Genomic DNA, 15,183 nt, shown 5'->3' with positions numbered 1-15,183 from the left:
CAACAATAGGCTTGTCCTTTTATTTTGAAGCACTTTCTAGAACAACCTTGGGCCAATCTGGGCATACATGCTGCTGTCCATGTCATGCATAAAAATAAAATGTCAGGCCCCCAAACACCCTGATGGGGGTCTAAGGAAGTTAACCCTGAAGGCAGCATTCAGGAGATCTGAAATGGTCAGGGTTGGCACAAAAGCATCCTCAGACATGGGCTTCCTCTAGGGCAATGGGGAAAGAAATATGGAAAGCTATGTGCAAGGTTCCGCACACAAATAAGACCAGACATAGGCTCTGCAGAGTGAAGGGCACCTTTAAAGTTGTTTGAGGGCAGATGCTGTGTGCAACTGTTTCTGCTCTGGGGTCTGGCAGCCCAGAACGCTTTTCAGGATCTTAAGGGAAAGGCGCTGTCTCCTTCACAGATGCCTTCTCCCTTCCATTCTCTCCCATCAGCTAAAACAACGTTCTGAGTGTGCATCTGTTTGCCACTAATTCTTGAGCTGTGCTTTACTAGTGGGTTCTCTTCTCTCCAGCGAATTTGCCAATATGACCTGGCACACAGAGCAGTTTTACTCTAGAGCCTTTTAGGATGCAAATAAATGCAAGAGGGAAAAACACAGATTGTTTCACAGAACTATTGGCCAAGTGTATATAGTTTGCAGCTATGAAGCTCTTGAATTATGAAAATTAATTAAATTCAATTTGATGAATGAGAATAATCACTTCAAATAGGATAATGTGATAAATAGCCCCTTCCATAAGGAAAACAATAATTTCAATGCCACAGGTGCTTCATTTTGAGGACTGCTAAAATGCAAAATTCCAAGTTTATGAAGCAAACAGTGCTAATGATAATGAAAAGCTGGCTTCTGGCTCTGATGCACTCTTGTGAGGGACAGGGGGCAAGATCTTCAGTTTGTCTCAGCACCTCTGCCCAAAATTACTGGATCTAAAAATGGATGAGAAGGTGAAGCCTGGGGTTCCCACACAGCTCCCCGTACTGTTGGCTTCTGGCACCTCATCCCAGCCTCAGCCCTTTAGGAGCAATGGCTTCGGATTCTCTTTGTGACCCTCAGAGACCCTGCAGTCCCAGCCCTTCCCAGCCATCTAACTGCACCCTCTTACCCCTAAAACACACAGAGATTTTCCCACCCCAACGGCCAGGACTTCAGTATGGCCTCTTGCTGGGGCTGCTTCCTGCCTACCACAGATAAAAACAGCAGCAAGCACAGACTGAATGCCTCCCATGTCCCGGGATTACTCCAGGCCATTTCTATCCCCAACCCTGTCTGCTCAGCCCTACTCTAAGTAGTACCCATTGGGAACTCCCTGTGAACCAGGTACTGTGCAAAGAGCTTTAGATACTATGCCATTTGACCCTTATAGCAACCCCACTCAGATAATAAAACACGATCCTCATCATACAGATGAATAAACTGAAGTATAGAGAGATTAAATATGTAGCTTCATGTCATATAGCTTATAAGAGGCTGAGCCAGGATTCAAATACAGAGTAGTTATCCTCCCAAACCCTCACTTTTAACTACCACTCTACTTCTTCTAAAGAGAAATATTATTTTCCCGATAGGACACATGAGAAACAAAGGCTTACAGGGGTTAAGTTACCAGGCTGAGGGTACAGAGTAGTAGGACTGGATCTGAACACAAGTCTTGCTCTCGTCAAACTTTATGTTCTTTCTACAACAGTTGATTAAAAAAAATGGGGGAGGAGGAGGCATTGAGCAGACAGAAGTCAGGATCTTTTATTTGCTAGTTTTTGCTCTTGGTCAAAATTAACCATGGAAAGTCTCAGTGTCTTCACCAGTAAGACGGGAATAATAATAGTGTCTACCTCTTAGAATCATTGTGAAGATTCTATGGGACAGGGCGGGCACTGCTAGCACAGCTTGCAGCACACAGAGCTCAGCAAATGTCAGCCACCATTCCTATCAGTACCCTGTGTGGCCTCCATTGCATGCCTTTGGTAATGGCCTGTCTTCTCCTGAATCTTCACCCTGACCCTCTCTGTCACCTCTGAGAACTCCAGGGTCTCAGAACAGCCAAAGCCGTTCCTCTGGCTTTATCGCCACATCGCTGCAGCATTCATTGCACCGTTCCTCATCTGGGAGTCTTTGTGTGGCCCAAAGTTGCTGACAGCGTGGTTCCTCACTTGTGGTCATCACAGCTAATCAAACTGGCAGTAGCCATGAGTCACCTCACAGCCCAAGTGACCATGCTAAGGCTCCCAACGACCCTCACAGTGCTCAGCCAACGTCTGCTGCTGCTGCCCTGAAGGCCCCAGCTTCTCTCTTCTGGGTTTGCTCTCACATTCCAGCCAACCAGGAATGCTGTGAGCTCCAGAGGTACATGCCTCTCTGAGCCTGTATTAGCTTCTTATTGCTGCTATAACAAATCACCACCAATCAGTAGCTTAAAATAAAGCAAATTCATTCTCTTACATTTCTGGAGGGCAGAAGTCCAACCTGTATCTCACTGGGCTAAAATCAACATGCTGGCCAGACTGTGTTCCTTTGGGAGGCTCTCAAGGGGAATCCAATTTCTCTGCCTTTCCCAGCTCCTAGAGGCCACCTGCATTCCTGGCTCATGGTCCCCTTCTCCATTTTCAAAGCCAGCAGCCTGACAGCTTCAGATTTGTCTTTGACTCTGACCTTTGCTTCTGTCATCATAGACCCTTCTCATACTCGCCTCTATCCTAGTGTCACTTGTAAGGACCCTGGTGATGACATTGCCCGCCCCCCCACCTGGATAATCCAAGATAATCTCTGCATCTCAAACTTCTTAACTTCATTACATCTGCGAAGTTTCTCTTGCCATGTAAGGTTCTGGAGATTAGAACATGGACGTCCTTTTTGGAGGCTGGATTATTTTGCTTATGGCAGAGTCTCTTCTATGAAAGAGCTCCATGTAACCCACTTCCTGTACTAGAAATACATGTGGCTAAGAAGCGGGAGCCACCATAAGGCCCACCAAAAGCAGGTTTTCTGCCAGGGAGTCCCTGGGATGAATCACCACCCAGATGGTGCCATCAGGCTGAAGTGAGATTACCCACCACCTGTCCCCATGGGCATTTATCTGGGCCAGACTAGTGGGTGCACCTCCAAGGAAAGACATACAATTTAGCATGTTCAATAGTCTTTTAATGGTGGACACATGTCATACATTTGTCCAAACCCATAGAATGAACACCACCAAGACTGAGCCTGAATGTAAACTATGGACTCTGGATGATAAGGAGGTGTCTTGGGGTCAATATCCCCGTCTGCTTGGGGATGTTGAGAATGACTGTGTGGAGGGAGGGGGTAAATGGGAAATCTCTGTACTTTCCATTCAATTTTGCTGTGAACCTAAAACTGCTCTAAAAATAATATTGTTTAAAAAGTCTCTTAAGGGAAGAGTGATCTGAGAAATGTTCTAGCAAAGTTTGGGTATCACCATGTTAAACTGTAAGCCCCTTGAGAGAAAACACCATAACATCCTTTAACGTTATGTCCTGAGAGTCTCACAAGCGCCTGCCCTGTAGCGGGAGCTGAATGGCTGACGACCGGAAGGAAACCAGGCTTGTGGTGAGAATTCGTGCAGCTTAAGTGGCCCTCAGTGACAGTGACTCTATTTGAAGTGGAACGACTGTTCCTCCCGTAGCCCACAGCAGACATGGGAAACTGGAAACCAACACCGTTCATTCCTGTGCCAAGTGCTTTAGGCGCCCAATAACCCTACAAGGTAAATACTAGCATTTCCATTCTAAAACTGAGAAGAGTGGGGCTCAGAAAGGTTAAGTCATTTGCAGGGCAGAGGGCCTGGATTCAAATCTAGGTTTGTGTAAGTATGAAGTTCACACCAGGCTTCCTTCTCAATGACAAGAGTGGAGAGGGCGGTTCTCTGTGTGTGTTCTGAGTTCTGGATGTGAAAAATAACGCAGAAAAGATGGAGCTGCAAACTAGGGGTGGCCCGCAGGGAGGGTTAGCTGTTGAGGGCAACCTTGTATATTTGTATAAAAGCCCAGTTGCCCCCAGAGGAATGCCCAAGCCCTAGTAAGATGCTGTGGTCCCTAGAGACGTTCACCAGAAAGCATCTAAAGGGAGCATCTAAGGTGGCCAAGCTAGACCAAGTGCCGGCTGGAGCAGAGAGGGGCCAGCAGAGGGCGCTGTGCAGACGTGGCGCGCCCAGCCCCAGCGACGCCTGGAACCCCGGCACCCAGGGCTGAGCCGCGGACAGAGATCTCTCTTTTTGAACTAAATTAGTCTCCTTCTTTGGAGACCGAGGAGCACAGAGAATATTTTTCAGCAACTATTGGAGAGTGAAGCTTGCCTCTTGCAAAATCTCTAATGTTTGCGGCTTGCTTTCTCTTCCATAAAACTTCCTTTTGCCACAATGGATGCTAAGTGCAGCAAAATGGGTAGAGCAGAGAAAGTGATGTCCAATCCCAGCTTTATCCCTTATTAGAGGTGCGGCTTTACTCTGAGCCTTCTTTTTGCTTTCCGTACGCTGGAAATCTAGGCTCTTACAGGTCTGATCTGAAGGCTAAAGAGAATGAACAGGAAAGGTGAGAGTATGTCATCTTGCCCAAAGTAGGTCAGCAGATTGCTATCATTTTGGTCTTAAGACCTCTTTGCACTCTTAAAAATGATTGAGGACTCAAAGAGCTTCTGTTCATGTAGTTCTATCTAACAATAGATAGAACTCATAAGGATATGAGAGGAACTCGTGAGGATATGAGAGGTTTTACTCAGCTTTCAAATAACCTGATGACAAATTGCATAAATGATGAAGTGAATCAGACGTGAAGTGAATCACAGCTGGAACAAGCCTAAGATCACAGGCCTCCTAATGTACGTCAGGGTGATGTCTGTCTCCAAATACCAAATCAAGAAGTCTTCAGAGAGCAGTCGGTTAAGCAAACATTTTACTTCAAATTAACATAAAACCTGCCTTTCAATGACTTCCAAAATGTTTCATTTCCTTCCTGTTTTTGATGATGAGATGTATTGACTGTGTTTCCATCTCCTCCCCAGCAGGTGCCCAAGCCTGATGAATTCCCGTGCTAACAAACTGCTGCCTCCTGTGGAGACCTGTGTGTCTCCCACAGGGCTGAATTGCCCTGTGTCTGCCCAGCACAGCAGCTCTGGGCACCCAGGTGGCTCCTCCCTGGGCCTCAGCAGCAGCACAAGATGGGTTGTAGCCCTGCATCTCTGTTAAGGGTCTGCATTATGTCAGTTGCTAGATTCTTCTTCTTCCTCTTCCTATACTGCCCATCCTTGATTCTTTACAAAGCTCCTCTCCTTGATTCTTTGAACTCTCTCAGACCTCTTTTTAATCCTTTTTTTTCTCCACTAGTTTCCTCTGTCCACTCACCCTGCATCCTCCTCTCCACTGATTCAGTGCTTAATCCCGGTCTAAACCCACCTCTCCACTTAGGTCCTTCTTTCTTCCGTCTTTCTCCTCTATATGGTTTGTCATGTGTCAGGGCCATGATGCTAAATTGGTATATAATTAAGATATAATCTATAAAGTAGGTACCATTACACACATTTTTCTGGTGAGAAAAATAAGGCACAAAAGAGTTAAGTTACTTGCCCAGGTTCCCCTAGCAAGTGATAGATGCAACCAAGGTGTGACCCCATTGTTGCCTGACTTTCCACCTCATCCCTGATGTCTCTTTTAAGTATCCTTAAGCACCCTCTTTACTTGTCACTTCCCAGTTCACTTGCTTTCCAGTGTGCCTCCTTTGCTGGTCTCAACCCCACATCCCCCTACAATGTGCCTCCCCATAGCCTGAGCACCTGCCCTGGGTGCTGGGCGAGAGCAGTGAGCAAGCCTTGCTTCATGGGGCTTTCCATCTTGTCGTTTCTGCATTGATATTTGGGCTGGTTTGGGCTCTGCTGCTTTGTCTGTAGGCATCTGCCTTTTTCCCAGAAACAGTTTCATCTTGGGCAGATATGGCCTGGACAGAGTTTCACTTAGTATTTTGTCTTTGGCAACCCCTTCCTACCCTGTTCCCCTTCAAGGCCACGTTGCCTGCCATTCCCCATTGTGTTCCCAGCCTTTAAGAAGTGAGCTGGCCATGAGCCACTCTGTTTTTCGTCATCTATACTCTCCATGCTATTACATGAGGAAGCCACATCTCTTTAGAGAAGCTGACCTCTCTGGCATTGCTCACATACCCACACAGCCTCGCCCCTCACTATCTGCTGAACGCAGAGAACTGGCAAGAGTGTGCAAACAGCAGGGTGGTGGCACCTCAGGGCTCTGCCTGAGATACCAGGGCCCAGTGAGGCCAAGAGCAGGCCAGGGGCACCTGAGGGATGGACCTGAGCAAGGGAGAGCCAGGTTATAGAAGGGGAAACTGAGGCCAAGTGCCCCATTAATTCATAGTCATTCCTTCAGTTCATTCAAAATATTTATTGAGTGCTTTCTTTGCTTCAGGGACTATTCGCATGGGATGCAGCAATAAATGAAACTAATAAACCTGCCCTAATGAAGCCTGCAATATATTGGGAAAGACAAACTATAAACAAATAAATATATAAATGGTCCCCAAGTTAAGATAGCTCAGCTTACGACTTTTTCACTTTACAATGGTGTGAAAGCAATTAGCGTTCAGTAGAAACTATACTTCAAGTACCCATACAGCCATTCTGCTTTTCACTTTCAGTAAAGTGTTGAACAAATATATACGAGATATTCAACATGTTACTGTGGAATAGGCTTTGTGTTAGATGATTGTGATTGTGCCCAACTGTATGGTAAGTTTCTGATCACATTTAAGATAGGCCAGGCTGAGCTTTGAGGTTCAGGGGGTTAACTGTATTCAATGTATTTTTGACTTACAATATTTTCAACTTACAATAGGTTTATTGGGATGTAACCCCATCATAAATTGAGGAGCATCTGTATGCAGTAATGTCAGATAGTGATAAATACTGTAAGGAAAAATAAAGTACTGTCTGGGATATTGAGGTGTCTGATGGAGGTAGAGGGTGAGCACTGTTGTAGATAGCATGGTCAGAGAAGAACTTTCTAGAAGGGTGGCATTTAATTAAAATATTAAATGCAATAAGGAAGTAGTCCTAGTGGATATTTAAAGGAAAGCATTCCGGGCAAAGGTAATAGCCTTTGCCAAGTCCCTGGGATGGGAGCATGCTTGCTGGTTTCGAGTAGAGGCAGGAAGCCAGCATTGCTGGAGGGAGTAAGAGACATCATGGGGTTGGGGAACAGAGTCCTAGTCACATGGCAATGTATGCGCCATGGAAAACAGTTAGGGTTTGAATCCAGGACTTCTGAGGCCATGTATAGTGCTCTTTTCATTGCACTATGCTGTCTCTTCAAAAGGTTATCATACAAGAGAGTCCAGTTTTGAAGGTGGGCAAAAATGGTGGCTTGGACTCTCGATGTTTATGTTCACTTCCGTTTATTTGCAACCAACAAGCAGAGCCAAAATTATTCATAAGATCAAGAACAGAGACACAGCCAAGTTTGAGTCAGTGTAACCCATGGGGAGTGAGGGATCTGCCATCAAGAGGAGCCCCCAACCATGAGGCAGAGGAGGGCCCTGTTGCCCCCCGGGGCTCAGCCTCTCAGGTATTGGTGCACTCTCTTTTGGGCTGAGTTGTGTTCCCCCAATTCACGTTGAAAACCTAATTCCCAGTGTGACTGTATTTGGAGATAGAGCCTTTAGGGAGGTAATTAAGGTGAAATGAAGTCACAGGGGTGAGACCCTAAAGTGATAGGACTGATGTCCTTATAAGAAGAGGAAGAGATACCAGAGAACGCTCTCTGTTGCCAGGTGTGCCCACAGAGAAAAGGTCATGCAAGGACACAGTTAGAAGCTGCCATCTAAGAGTCAGGCTGAGGCCTCACTGGAAACCAACCCTGTCAGCACCTTGATCTTGGACTTCTAGCCACCGAAACTGTGAGAAAATAAATGTCTGCTATTTAAGCCACCTAGTTGTGTTATGATGTTGTACCAACCTGATGAGAGTGACATATGCTCCAGTGAGTCCCTTCTGAGGTCCATTTCTTATTGCACCCTTGAGCCTCTAGCAAGCCGGGCCTTGGCCTACCTCACCATCAAATTGGAGAGGGGATTCCCTCTGACTTCTAAGAGGGGTAGTCTTGTCTGCAGCAGTACTGGGTAGGGGTTGGTTTGGAATCCAAGATGCCTTAAATTGTTTATGCCTGAGCTTTTCATCTGCAATACAGGAAAGATAATATCAGTGCTTTTGAAGAAATTTCTAAATATGCAATTATATTCAATAAATAATTGCTGACATCATCTATGCACAAAATATTGTACTGGGAAGGATGCAATACAATTTATCCCTCAAGATAAGTTTTTCTCAATAATAACCTATGTGTGTAAAATAGTTGTGAAAGCATTTAGGAATGTGCCATTTTTAAATGAGGAGTTTTAAAAATAATATTACCTGCTTCCCAGAACCCTTAGCCTTACATACTTTATGTAAGCCATAGACTTGTCCTCACAATTCTGTGGCTTTCTCTTTCCTGCATCTTTGTGGCGAAATGGAAACAAACCAACATAAAATAAAATTCCAAACCTTTCATTTAAGGTAAGCGGATTTCAACCATCCATAAACAGTGGGAGGTCAGGACAGAATTCAATCAAGTTTGAGTTACTCATTATTTCTAGCACACAGTTTTGATAGTCTAATCATTCTCTTTTGAGATTATGACATTATTTCCATATTTCTAAAAGTGACATATTTATGGAAGAAGTTGTTTATAAATGTCTGCATTGTTTATAAATGTCTACATATAAATGTCAAAGCAACTCTGGGTCTCCTTAACCTGCTTTGAGTCATAACAAGTTTGGTTTCCATGACATCACTTTTTACGCAGAGAGGATTAAAGTCGTTTGTTGCATGAGCCCCAAGGGGCCATCTGGAGGAGTTTCAGGAGGCCCGCTTCTCCCTCATCACAAGGGCAGGACTGACTTCTGAGCTTCCTTCTGTCCAGGGCTGCATTATGCTGAGCATAATTAGTGCAAATCTTTTAAATAGGAACATGAGTATGCCCTATTTTCAGAACACTCAAAATAGCAAAATTCAAACACAAAGAACAGACAAATTAGAGAACTACCTTAAACACAAAATAATAATTTGCTTAAAATAATGATTCACTGATTACTTCATTTGTGTGGCAAACTCCCCAAGGGCATTTAAAATATAGTTTGAATAATAAAAATCTTATTTGTATAACATGTCAAGTAGCATATGATAGTTTGCATTTATGTAGAGTTTTGTTGATGTGTTTCATAATTTATTTTGTCCTCATGACACTTTGCAAGATGGGGCCTGTAGTGTTATTCCCATGTGACATGGTTGAGCAACGAAGACAAGTTCTTTGCCCAAGGTCACACAGCTGGAAAGCGTCAGAGGCAAGGCTAGACTTCAGTCCCTTGACTCTTTGTCAAATCACACTTTCCTCTAGATGCATACTTCTTTTTCAAATGTATGTTTTGGCTTGAAACAGAAGTCAGATATTTAAAAACTATTTGGAATATATGCAAATTTGAAATGAAAAACTGTGTATAAAAATAATTTGACTTCCAAAGAGAGTAGTTGGAGATCTATAATGTTCTAAGAAGAGGATATAAAAATAGTCTTCATCAGAATCACCAGTGAAGTCTTTTGTATTAGTCAGGATTCTCTAGAAAAGCAGAATCAATAGGATATATATCTGTTTCAGTAGTTATATCTATATTTATCTATGCATATAAAGAGATTTATTATGAGGAATTGGTTCATGCAATTGTGGGGGCTGAGAAGTCCCACAGTACGCTGTTTGCAAGCTAGAGATACAGAAAAGCCAGTAGGATAGTTTTAGTGAGTCTGATGGCCTGAGAACCAGGAGAAATGATGGTATAAGTTTCAGTCTGACAGCAGGAGGAGACCAGTGTTCCAGCTCAAGTAGTCAGATAAAGAGAGAAGGAATTCTCCCTTCCTCTGTCTTTTTGGTTCTGTTCAGGCTGCCAACAGATTGGATAAAGGCCAATTACTTTGAAGTGGACCATGGGTTTTACTCAGTCCACTGATACAAATGTTAGTCTCTTCCAGAAACAACCTCACAGATACACTCAGAAATAATATTTAACCAGATATCTGGGCATCCTGTGGCCCAGGGCCCAGTCAAGTTGACACACACAAAATCAACCATAACACTTAAGAAAAACAAAACAAAACAAAACAAAAAACCCCAAAACAGATGGCCAAGCCAGACTACAAATATATTCAATAAGAATTTCCAGGTGTAGCTTTTGTTGTTTGCTTTAAAAAAATTTTTTTAAATTTTTTATTTTTCCATAGGTTATTGGGGTACAGGTGGTATTTAGTTACATGAGTAAGTTCTTTAGTGGTGATTTGTGAGATTTTGGTGCACCCATCACCCAGGCAGTATACATTGCACCCTATTTGTAGCCTTTTATCTCTTGCTCCCCCACCCTTACCCTCAAGTCCTCAAAGTTCATTGTATCATTCTTATGCCTTTGCATCCTCATAGCTTAGCTCCCACATATCAGTGAGAACATATGGTGTTTGATTTTCCATTCCTGTGTTACTTCACTTTGAATAATAGTCTCCAATCTCATCCAGGTCACTGCAAATGCTATTAATTCATTCCTTTTTATGGCTGAGTGTATTCCATGTATATATATACCACAGTTTCTTTATCCACTTGTTGATTGATGGGCATTTGGGTTGGTTCCATGATTTTGTGTTGTTTGCTTTTTTCAAAACTAGCGAGTTGACAGCCCAAACTGAAAAGCATGAACCCAAATGTGGCCAGACTAAGGCATGTTGACAGAGTCATAGATTTTCAAAGTGAATGTCTTCTGTGCTCAAAGATGTTCCATTTCCTTGCAGGCATACCTTATAAAATTAATGTGTGCTTATCTCCTCTAACAGAGAAGAAAGAATGAATTATATGCAATTGAAGATAATCAAGAATAAATTCTGTTTAACTTCAGGGCATGGTTGTATATTTTTATTGAAAATATGGTCCATATGTTCCTTCCAGAGTCATGTTCCTTATACACAACTCTAGTCATTATACTATTCCCCTAGGAAGTCTCCCATGGCTCCCCATTGCCCTCTGAATTACAGTGTGTTCCTTAGCATGGCATTCACATCCTCCATGACCCCACCCAACCTACTCTTACAGCATCTTTGTGCTGTGACTGTCCTTCTAGGGTCCTGCATGTCTGCCAGTCCACATCAGTGTGCTTACAACTTCCAAAAAGTACTAGATTTTATTTGTGTCTTTATGTATGTCTGTCAACTGAAATACCTTTCTCTCTTTTTTTTCCTCATTCCTCAATCTCTATCTGCTGACTTCTACCTATTCTTTAGGGGTTAAGCCAAGTAGTCCATTTTTTCACGAAGCCATCACTTGAATGAGAATTCTTCCTTTTCTGTGCTCTGCTGGTACTTCGTCTTCACTTCCTGAGTTACATCTTGGTGTTTTATGTACATAGTTTAAGTCTTTTCTAGGCCATATGTTAGCTATCCTTATACCCCTAAGGTGGCCAGCACAGTGCCTGACACATAAATGGCAGGTACACACAGTAAAATAACTTGTGGAATTGAATTGAATGGTAGTTCTTGTATTTTGGAAGTTCATTTCAAATAAAATTATGAAGGCTTTCCCTAGAAGTATGACTTGGGAGAAGACAAAATTCTTTTCAATTTCTCTATTTTGTAGTCAAAAGAAGGCTGTGTCTAAACAGGCAAATGTGAAAAGTACTGTGGGTGACTTGGGAAACTGACTGAGATGCTAAGGTTGGCAAAGAAAGAGGCAGCAGGGGAGACACAATCTTTGTCGTAACTACAGATCAGTTGATACCTAGATATTCAAGTTTGCAGAGAGGACAAACCAGTGGTGGTGAAATTCTAAGAAAATATGTTCCTATCACTAGGATCCTTGGTTACTTGATGAGTAAAATTAGGCAGAATTGAGCTGCCAAAATGGGAGTTAGCAAAAAGTAAGCAAGGTATGGGATCTCAAAGAATAGACTCTAAACCAGCCTATGGTCCTCACTGATAAATGGGCTGAAAACACACACACACACACACACACACACACACACACACACACACACACACACAGATGTATATGTCAGAGCCTGTTTGAAGGAGTAGATGAGGATATAGGAGAAAAACCAAGAGATTGTTGTGTCACAAAGCCCAAGAAAAGAAAGTGTTATAAGAATAATTAGTGGTCAACTGTGTCTAATGCAATACAGATTGTGTAAATTGAGACTAGGGAAAAAAACCATTAGATTTGACAACATGGTGATCATTGATGACTTTAGCAAGGCCAGTTTGAGCACAGTGTTAGAAACAAAAGTCTGGATTAGAGGGGATTGAAGAGTGAATGGAGCTAGGCATTCTCACTAGGAAAGCATGCCACAGATTCATACCAAATTTATAATAAAATCCCAGATAACTCAGAACCTTACTTCCTTTTCTACAAAGAAGCTAAAAAGCTTTAATTTATGATCATATGGAGGACAATATTCTCTAAAATTCTGACCTTATAAAAGCTATGTAATCTTAATTTTTAAGTGCACTACAGAGTACAAAATAAAGGAAAAAATATAGAGAGGTGGAAAAACCAAGTAAAAGTTTGAACCCTGAGAAATAGTGGAGGGCCACCAAATGCTTTCACTATGAAATTACTTTCTAAACCCGTGAATTTATGTGTTGTTATTTTTGATGACCTCATAGGATGAGGGAAACTGGAGATAAAGTTTAGATCCCACCCCAAATGGAAAGGCTAACAGAAAAGCTCTTGTTGTGTAACAAACCACCCCAATACTTAGTAACCTAAATCAACAATGTATTGTTACATTCTATTGGTTCACTAGGCTCAGCTGGTAAGTTCTCACTTGGGGAGTATCATGGGGTTACAACCAGTGGAGGCTGAGGCAAGAGTCATCTGAAGACTTGACTGTCTACCCAGGAGGGCTCATTTACAGTTGAGCGGTTGATGGTGGCTGTTGGCTGGGAGCTCAGCAGGGGCTGCCAACCTAATCATCTTCACATTAGTTATCCAGATAGCTTGATCTTCTTGCAGAATGATTGTTGAATTTCAAGAAGAAACATCTCAAGAGTTACTTTGAAGAGGCCCGGGCAGAAACCACAAGGCTTGATATGACCTAGCCATAGAAGTCCGAGAATGTCACTTCTGCTGTATCCCATTGGCTTAACATACCATTAAGCCCAGCCCACATTCAAGAGGAGGGAAATTAGATTCCACTTATTGATGTGATAAATAGCATGCACTTACAGGTAGAGGGGGAATCGATGGTAGTCATTTTTGGACAAGATCTACTATACCCCCTAAGTAAAGCTAGAATACTATAGGCTTCACTCTTAGTATAAGGGCATATGAGAAACAAACCTATTATACAGAAGAAAGCAACAATGCATCTTGCCTGTCTGGACCCCTTCATTAGGTAAGGGGAGAAAAATATCTATCTTGAAAATTTTGAATCACAATCTGATTATTGGAGAAGTTATGGCCAGAATTTACAAGGCCTATGTGATATTAAAAAATCAAGTGGTGAATTTAATTTAATGTAACCCCAGGATTTTAATGTATCCCAAAACTTGGCAGAAATAAATGCAAAACATCTCTGGAGGAAAGTCAAGATAAGCCTTACAAAGGACTATAAATCATGCTGCTATAAAGACACATGCACACGTATGTTTATTGCGGCATTATTCACAATAGCAAAGACTTGGAACCAACCCAAATGTCCAACAATGATAGACTGGATTAAGAAAATGTGGCACATATACACCATGGAATACTATGCAGCCATAAAAAATGATGAGTTCATGTCCTTTGTAGGGACATGGATGAAATTGGAAACCATCATTCTCAGTAAACTATCGCAAGAACAAAAAACCAAACACCGCATATTCTCACTCATAGGTGGGAATTGAACAATGAGATCACATGGACACAGGAAGGGGAATATCACACTCTGGGGACTGTTGTGGGGTGGGGGGAGGGGGGAGGGATAGCATTGGGAGATATACCTAAAGCTAGATGACGAGTTAGTGGGTGCAGCGCACCAGCATGGCACATGTATGCATATGTAACTAACCTGCACAATGTGCACATGCACCCTAAAACTTAAAGTATAATAAAAGAAAAAAAAAAAGAAAAAAAAAAAGAAAATAAAATTTCCTTCAAAAAAAAAAAAAAAAGATAAGCCTTAAAAATTCCACTGATAGAGTTCCAAAGAACAGGGATTCATTGTTTAAAATGGCAAAATATACCAAGTCAGCATGGGCGACAGACAGCAAAAATGATATACAGCAGATCAGATTGACAAAGACTTTAAGATGAAATTATTAGACATGATCATAAAGTAAGCATATTTCAATAAATGAAGATGAGGCATGAAAAGATTAACAAGTACAAGAAATGATGAATTACAACTATGCCATTTGGAAAAAAATTTATTTCTAGAAATGAAAAGTAAAATTATTGAAATTTAAAATGCAAAACATGGGTTTAACATTGGATTAGACACAGCTAAATCTAACTCAGGTTAATGGAAAAGAAATCTATACCTCCACACATCACAGAAATCTTTTAGAACACAAAAGACAAAGAGAAAATCTTAAGACCAATCAGAACAAGAAGCATCTCATCTATGAGGCAGTGTCGCACTGAAGTTTAGCGTAGTAGGTAAGAGGATAAGGGAGTTTAGTGTTAGGTGTGGTTGGTGAGAATGTGAGCTCTGGAACTGTACTGACTGGGTTTCCATACTGGTTCAATTATTTACAAGTACATCTTGGCAAGTTGCTTCACCTCTATATGACTCAGTTTCCTCATACGCAAAATATGGTTAATTATATTTTCAATTTCTCTTAACGAAAAATGAACACATATTTTTGGAAGAGTGTCTAGCATTAGCTACTATTATGGAAGTAATGGTACTTGAATAGCTGACATCTTATCAGCAACAACAAAAAGAGAAGATGGTTAATCTAGCTATCAACCCAAATCCTACATTTACACACGTAGTTATGCATATCTTTGTTCACTGTTTCTTCTTGCATTTCAGACTGTTAATCTATTAACATTTTTCTTTTGCCGAAAATACAACCTTTGTTATTTTCTTTTGTGAGGGTTTA

The 15,183-nt window shown here is 41.9% G+C and overlaps 1 protein-coding gene across 4 annotated transcripts in view; it reads right to left on the bottom strand.

Moving 5' to 3' along the window:
- CYSLTR2 (cysteinyl leukotriene receptor 2) overlaps nt 1-15,183 on the bottom strand; it is a 93,557-nt gene that overhangs the window by 8,588 nt on the left and 69,786 nt on the right. For 2 of the 4 annotated variants that reach the window (XR_008670838.2, XR_008670840.2), the window contains one exon: nt 7,985-8,204. The gene's annotated coding sequence lies outside the window, so the exon portion shown is untranslated. Of the gene's footprint in view, nt 1-3,142; nt 4,538-7,811; nt 8,205-15,183 lie in introns of those variants that run through there. The other 2 variants (XR_008670841.2, XR_008670839.2) reach the window with 2 other exon arrangements.

This window comes from Gorilla gorilla, chromosome 14, assembly GCF_029281585.2.
Source record: "Gorilla gorilla gorilla isolate KB3781 chromosome 14, NHGRI_mGorGor1-v2.1_pri, whole genome shotgun sequence".
Classification (NCBI taxonomy): Eukaryota; Metazoa; Chordata; class Mammalia; order Primates; family Hominidae; genus Gorilla; species Gorilla gorilla.
This window is presented reverse-complemented; position numbering and strand designations above follow the sequence as displayed.